Here is an 8,527-nt window from a genome sequence, read left to right as displayed (position 1 = left end):
AGAGTCTCTGAAGAATGACACCAAAAGGCTCAGAAACTTAAGACTAAATCTCAGCACAGCTCTATGGGCATTTTGTAGGTACCCTCTGCTGTGTACAGTGAAAAATCCCAAAACCTGCTCCCTCAGGAAATAGATCTACCCTAGTCATAAGATTCAAAATGTAACTAAGCATTTCATCATTGCTTATGAGTATGTATTATATACTCTCAGCCCAGGATACTTTTCTAATCCAAAAGTAAGACAACAGTGTTAATTTCCAATCTTCTTTTGAGAGAAAAGTTTCACACAATTAGCCTTTGAAATACATATTCCCTAAAGTACCATGAAAATATTGTCCCAAAAAACAGTGTTTATAAGAAACACGCATGTCCTCATCTTGATGATTTTTCTTATCACAACCAATAAAAATAAGAGCTGTGTTGTTCTCTTTATGACCCTCAGAAAAATCAATCTCAACTTTCTCAATATTGGCTTACAACACCAAGGATACCAAACAAAGAAAAAGGTTCAAGGAGAGAAAGATTAACTACCTGCCCAAAATATTTAGTACAGCAATTCCAAGCTCTTGGTAAAGGCTCAAATTTCCCATGTTTGCCCACTAGATGAAAAGAGGATCTTTGTTATTAGGAAACCATATTCAAGAAGTTAGTCCCACTAATACTCCATATAAATTATTGCTGTCTTGACACAGATGTTTGACAAGTTATTAGCAAAGCTGTGTTAGACTAGCACAAAGCCCCCATCAGATCTACATTAACACCTCCAGCCACTGGACCATCATTTAGTAGGTATCTGCTTCCCTCTGCACCATGAGTGGTGGACAGTACTTCACACCACAAATGGGCAGAATGATCCAAAGTTTTGGCACCATAGGATGCTATCTGCCTTCTTGTGATGATTTCAGACACAACCTAATGACACTTTGCCATGGTAGGAGCTCAGGAAATGTTGGTCTGTCACCTCTTTTCTTCTACTTAGTGGGTCTTGCTAGTTACATCCTCAGGAAAACGTCCTGCTGAGCAAGGCATCTTCTGTCACCACTGTCACCTCTGGCATAACCAGATATTTGATGGTACCTAAAGATTTTTTTAAACAGTACTTTGCCAAAAGCCCAACCTCTATAGCACAAGAATCTACTTTGAGTTTTCTATTGCCTGTTGAAAAGGATAGCTCAGTCTTTCTAAAAGGACTGTTCTCAAACCAGGGAGCATATGAGGCAACATGTCAACAAGGTGGCCTCGTAACTGGTGCTCCTTCCAGGGCCAGATGAAAGATGTGGTTGACTCAGATCCTCTCCTGTCCCCACTGCCCTTTGGGGCGGGATCTATCCAGGACACAGCTGACAATGAGAAGTCATCAGGGATTCATAATGTGTTTAAGAGCAAAGCCACGAATGGGGTCATTATGCACCATCCCCCATATTGTCAGAAGACAGATGCTCCACTAACAGAGAAATTTCCACTGACATTTCCAGGGACACATAAAATAATTGCCACTTGAATGTTTTTTTCCGGCTTTCAAAGGCGTGTAGGAGTGGCCTAAGGCTATACTGCATTCATGTCTTTAGTCAAGGTTTCATTGTTAGTATATCTTGTATTATTAGTTTATATTCAAAGTGACGCCCTCATGTATTTTTCTAACGGAGAAAGGAGCCCTATTATGATCACCGTTCTTAAGAGACTTTCGTAAAACATATTCATTTATTCTTTCAATCATTTGCAAGCAGCTCTTGCCTGCCCACCATGTTGGATGCTATGCCAGGCACCAAGATGAAAAGGTGACCACTCTCTACCTTCCAGAAGCACACAGTCTATCTAGTGGAGGAGAGAGCTGTAATACAGTCATGCGTAGAAGTGAGGGCACTTATTGAAGAAGCAGGAAGAGAGTAAGGAGGAGATTCTCTCGAGGAAATAGCACACACAAACTTACAGTGATTCACATGTCCCTAATATTTTGGGCAACTGCAAGTAGTCTGATGGGCAGAACATAAAGAGAAGAAATAGGAAGTGACAGCAAGTGTGGCTAAAAAAGTAGGTTGGGGTCAGATGGTAAAGAGCTTTGAGTACTGTGCTAAGTGGTTTGATCTGTGATTTGGGGGAGTCACAGTTAGTAGAAGACTTGAAGTCAGGTCTCTTGATTCAGAGGCTTGGTTTTCTCTGCTAGATTACACTCATCCCTCCAAAAGCTAGGGACCACCACCCTGGATTTGACTAAAGATCACCCAATGGAAATATATAAATTACCTGTTAGAAGCAATAGGTGAGTTGTCTTATTATTATCTCCATTTTACAGATGAGGAAACTAAAGCATAAAGAAGTTAAGTAATGTGTCCAATGTCACACAACTAGTTAGGTGATCCCAGGCAATCTGATTGCAGAGTCTGTAGTTTTAACAACACTTTTTCTTCCTTTGATCTAGCAAACTTTATGCATTTGTCTGTGTTCTACTGATGCTAGTTTTGACAAGTAAAGGCTGCCTTCCAGGACAGTTTTGATAACTGGCCAATTTTGAAACTGAAAGGATTAAGGCAGGGGTCCCCAACCCCTGGTACCGGCCCATGGCCTGTTAGGAACTGGGTTGCAGAGCAGGAGGTGAGTGGCAGGTGAGCGAGCGAAGCTTCATCTGCCGCTCCCCATCGCTCCCCATCGCTCCCCATCGCTTCCCATCGCTCGCATTACCTACCGCCTGAACCATTCCCCCCACCCCCATCCCGTCCGTGGAAAAATTGTCTTCCACGGAACCGGTCCCTGGTGCCAAAAAGGTTGGGGACCGCTGGATTAATGCTTATGATAATACAGGTCTCAGGGTCAAGGAATGAAGGATAATCCCTAGTCATGTCTCCAGATATCTTTTTCTTATCCTTTCATGGCTATATGAAACCAGATATCTGGAACTGGTTTCCTGTTAAGCACGGAGAAGTACTAGAAAGATCTCAAAGGAATATTAACAGATTTGATGAGCCCTCTGAGATGTTACAAATACCGCAATTGCATTTACTACCCAAGACACTGAAAGGTAAAAGCTAAAAATCTAAGAGAGAATATTATGTGCCTAATAAATACTGGTTGTTTGGTTTTGTTTAAATATTCATAGAGTGAATAAAAAAGACATTGGAGTGTAAGCTGAAGTCAGAACCGGACAGACAGGTCCTGCAAGTGTTTCTCTTTATGCGTTGATATTAATAACATCCAAAAGACCTTAGGGCTGTCTTCTTACTTTGCCCTTACCAGAAGTGTAAGATATCATTTTTCTTGGAAGCCCAGATGTTAAGTATACTCTTACAACATCACTCAAATTTTGTGATTTTTACAAATCAGCTACTGTGTTTTGAGTATCCCCAGCTTTTCAATACCTTACTAAGAATCAGGATTTGCTGGAAGTTCAACATCAAAGATTTATTGTGCCGGAGGAGGGAGGCTTTAAAGGCTAGAACCAGAACAATGGGAATTGTTACAGCAGGACCTATCTAGCAATCTAAAGAAAAGCTTTCAAATTAACTAGGATTGTGATAACTGCAGCTGCTAAGTGAAGTACTCACCTCCCTTTCCCCTGAAGTGTTTGAGCAGAGACTGAATAACTATTGGAGGTTGGTGCTAAGGCAGAGTAAGAGCATGATGTCTGAGGCTGGACGAGAATGGTCTCAGAAGGTTTCTCTAGCTCGAAAGTATGAAATAATTTACAAGTACTGGCCTGCACCAAGACCTTAGTATTCTGTTTTATCATGCTCACCCATCCCATATGGAAAAAGATATTCAGTCCACTTTTTGGAAGTAGTTGTCACCTTCATGTCCATCTGTATACCTCCAAAATTTTCATGTACTTTGAGTTAGATGTAGATATAGATATATAGATTTATATGTCTGTGTGTGTATATGGCACATACCTTTAACAGTATTTCATTAATCCTCTGATCATATTTACAAGGCAGAACATGAAGAAGTATCTCTATGATTATATTATAGATGAAAAACCAGGACCCAGCATCTTTCCATGTCTTTCTGTCTCCAATGCTTATTGGTAATGGCCCTCTGGATAGTCCTTTAGTTTACATGTGGACACTTTGTTTGGTTTTAATTATAATAAAAACTCCTTAAGGATAGGGGCCATGAGGCATTTGGATTCCTTTCTATGGGGAGATTTTATCTTTTGTTTTGTTACCGTAGAATTTGTTGTTCATAGTCCAAAGGAGACACACGATTTACATTTGATGAAGCAGCTACAAGTCAAAGTGTCCCAATAGCAAGACAAATTTCAGACAATGTGATGCTACATGACAGAAGTAACAAGATAAACGTGAAAGGTGGACTTCCCTCCATATATCAGCTCTCGCCTGGGTCGGATGATATATTTCTCAGACGCACTTGCCAAACTGGATCCAGCACTTGTTGCCTTAGGGAGGCTGTATAAAGCAGAGGTAACTGCTAGATGGAAAAGAGAGTTGGTTTGTTTTCTTTTTGCAATGTTGAGAGGTAGTGATAATGGTTCGGCTAGGTCCTGCTGGAGAGCCTGAAAAAAAAGATGTGAAGTCTTCTACTTGGAGATGAGTTCAAATGAAGAGTCAACTTCTTTCTGCTTTGGCTTTCCTTGTACAAGAAATCTCACTCAAAGATCAACTACATATGTTGGGGGTCATGGTTTTGCAAGAGAATGGGCCATGTTCTCCCAAGTCAATGGTTTCCCTAAGAACTGAGTGTCCTCTTAGAACTGCCAGAGCTCCCAGGCATCTTGGTAGACACTAAATCAAGTGAGCTCACTCCCTAGTGCCTGTCTGTGTTCCAGGCAGCATGGGTCTTATCTCTTGCCATACAGATTCATCTGTAGTACTCATTAGTCATTCTCCAGCTATTAACTTAGGCAAGCACACATCAGTGCTAGCTGCCCTTCTCTTTCACTGCTGAGATGACCCCCCATAATTAGCCTGTGCCAACTCTGCTGAAGATTCCACCCTGTTTTGGTCCAGGTAATTATCACTTCCTCTCTTTCATCTTACTCCCTTGCTCCAAAGCAATGCTTACTATGCTTATGCCACTCTCCTTATAGTTCCTCAAGATGGCACCAGCAGAGTGAGTGATTGATCTCATATCTTTGTTTTATGCAGCTTCCTTGAGTCACAAAAGATGGATCCAAGTTTTCAGCTACTCTTGTGAGATAGAAGGTTCTTTGGCAACATACTTCATTATTAAAACATAGAGAAGAAGTAGAGAAAGTGTGCAGTAGTTGGATTTCTGTTCACTCCTGCACACTACCTTTCCTTTGCAGAGTATTTCAAGGGATTGTATTTTTCATTCCATTCTCACAGCGACTCCAGGAGGTATATATATATTTTTTAATTTATTTATTTAATTAATTTATTTTTGGCTGCATTGGGTCTTCATTGCTGCATGCGGGCTTTCTCTAGTTGTAGTGAGCGGGGGTTACTCTTCGTTGTGGTGCGCAGGCTTCTCATTGCAGTGGCTTCTCTTGTTGCAGAGCACGGGCTCTAGGCACACGGGCTTCAGTAGTTGTAGCTCTCAGGCTCTGGAGCACAGGCTCAGTAGTTGTGGCACACGGGCTTAGTTGCTCTGTGGCATGTGGGATCTTCCCAAACCAGGGATCGAACTTGTGACCCCCGCATTGGCAGGTGGATTCTTAACCACTGCACCAACGGGGAAGTCCTCCAGTAGGTATATATGAATAGCCTCATTTTTCAGAGATGAAGAGACTAAGTCACCACAGTGACATGGCATGTCCATGACCACATGGCTGAGAAGCAGCCCGGCCAGGGCTCAGACTCTGGTGTTCCGACAGATGCCATGTCCTGTGCTCTGTCTTCTACTCCATGGCTGCCTTCCTAGTTCCAGGACGGGAATCAAAGTCTGGAACAAGGATAATAGTAAAATTAATAACTGATTTTTTAGCATTTGCTATGTGCTAGATACTGTACTAATTACTTCATATGCATTATTGCTTCTACTCTTCGTAATTTTTGAGGGCTATCATTATTATCCCCATTTAAAGAAGAAACTGGGTTTCAGAGAGCATAAATGACTTGCTTAAAGGTACAGATTGGTAGAGACTGAATCTATCTCCAGACCTGGGTATTGAGCCATGGAATTTGCTAGTACCATATAGCTAAAATCTGGAAGAAGAGGCAGGGTCTTATGAAGGGTAAAAGATCTGAGTTTGAGTTCTAACTCTGCTTCTATTCATCAGTATGATCCTGGGAAAATCTGTTAACCCTTTGGACTCTCGGCTTCTTATTATAAAATGGGGCTGCTGCTGCAACCGCGCTCCTTCTCGGATGGGACTCGAACCCAGCCAAAACTCAGATTGGGACTTGAACCCATGATCCCTGACTAGGAGGGGGCTCGAACCCGCTGTCTTTTGATTAAAACCACTCACCTGTTACTGAAGCTCGGGTTTTTTTGTCTCATCGCAGAAAGAATTCAGCGTGAGGCAAAGCCGCAGGCAAAGAATGAGCTTATTAACACAGAACATTTGTGAGAGATACAAGCGGGCTGGCAAGGGAGCATAGCAGCCCTGAGAATGCAGAGGACTACATTTTTATAATCAAAGAAAAATTGAGGAGGAGAGAAGACCACCTTCTTACTCATTCTTCAGCAGATGTCAAGGCTTACATCATTAGTCTCTCCTGTGGCCCTATATGGTTTAACCGGGACTGTCATGGTGCTATTTAAATCATGCGTATATTAGCAAAAGTGTGGTAACATATACTAAAATACGGTAATTTATCTCAGGTTTTGATATAATGTCCCCTTTCACCTAATTTCTTTCCCCTTTCACCCATATTTCTGTCTTGGCCACATGCAGAAATGCTACTCTTCAAGGACTATTAACTCTCTGATTTCACGTAACAAGACTCAGGCCCCATATCTATTGTCTTGTGTTTTAATTATCAGGGTTTGTGGCTTGAGTGTGTCTGGCTCTTGGATATGCCTGGTCTTCCTTCAAGGTAGTGTAGATTGTTGCTAGGTTACTGGATTCTTCTTTTGAGTAGTCATTAGCTTACAACAGTCTCTCAAACTCTGTTGAAATTCCCTTTCTGTCCTTAGTCCCCTACTGGGATTTCTAAAAACTGACTATTTAATTATCCTAATCTATCCCTATCAGTATTATTTGGCCTGATATCTCACATAGGAGGATCCATCAGGCCAGACATACCTAGGGGCTCTCTAAACTGAAGAGGATGGTACAAAGGCAAGGCATCATTCTTCGTGTTAGAATTGGGACTACAGCCCTAATATCCTGACAGCTCATAGCAATGCCCAGAAAATCTGGGCTCTTCCCTCAGTCCCATATTCTCTCCACAGCTGCCAGATCAGTTTGGTTTAAAAAAAAAAAAAAAAACCTTTGTTCTTACAGAATATGTCCATGAGAGTATCTCCCTTTCCTTAGGAGAGTAGGAGAGTATCTCCCTTTCCTTTAGCTGCCATTTACAAAGAGTATATTTTTGAGCACCCTCTCTTTGGCTGCTGGGCAAAGCAATTGTCCGTCAACAAACGAGGTGGATAAAATCACTGCCCTAAGGGTTTTTATATTCTGAGAATGACTAGCAACCTCTTCTGCCCTAGAGTAAACAGAGGGAAGGCCCTGGCAGCTTGTGGCCAAGACAGAATTGATTTGTTCTTGTGTTCAGGGTCATTGACTCTCATGAGACCTGCCATTTACCAAGTGCCTCCAGTGGGACACGTGCACTAAGTATATTATTTCTAAACCTCACCATAGCCACGTGAAGTATCCTTATTCCCGTTTTATAGAGGAGAAGACTGCAGGAATTGCCCAGGACCTCAGAGCTAGTCAGTTTCACACTGGTCTTCTTCCTATGTCATCCATTCCATGTCACCTAAACAACCAGCCATCTTCAAAGTGCCACCCTTTCCTCATCCAGCCCTACCATTCCTTTCTTGCTCAGGGCTTGGAGGACCATGCTGGCCGGAAAGAGAGCTGCATTTTCTAAAACTCACACCCACCCTTTGGGCTATGACCAACTCCTACCCCTGCTTTTTTTTTTTTTTTTTTTCTGGACAGTTTATCAAAGCCTTTGCTTTTCTTATATTCATTCAGTCCTGGGTTTCTATTTAGTTATGATGATAGATATATTCTGGGAAATTTTGATGCCTTGGAGTACAAATTTGGAATTTTGGGGAGTAACGCAGCTGCAAAATGTAGTGGGAATTGAAATACACAAAATCTTAATTTTCGGTCTCATTTACAGGTTTACAATCACCTCATTTTAGAATATCAAGATAGGTTACATGCATTGCTCATGTAAATAACCAGATTTTAGAGAACTGTATTTAGAGAACTATATTATTTAGAGAACTATAAAGGTAAAATGTAAAGGGGGAGAACATATTTTAAATGAGTTGGATTTTTTTCTATTTTCAATTTTTGAAAAAAGTTTTTAGAAAACTTTTTTTTGTTTTCTGAAATTCCATCCCCGTTAGGGTAAACTTATAGCTATAAAAATGACACCTTGGAAACCTTTCTATTATAACCCTAATCACAGAAGATTAGTGGGAATTAT

Source organism: Eschrichtius robustus, chromosome 2 (assembly GCF_028021215.1).
Source record: "Eschrichtius robustus isolate mEscRob2 chromosome 2, mEscRob2.pri, whole genome shotgun sequence".
Taxonomy (NCBI): domain Eukaryota; kingdom Metazoa; phylum Chordata; class Mammalia; order Artiodactyla; family Eschrichtiidae; genus Eschrichtius; species Eschrichtius robustus.
Note: the sequence above shows the minus strand (reverse complement) of the source record.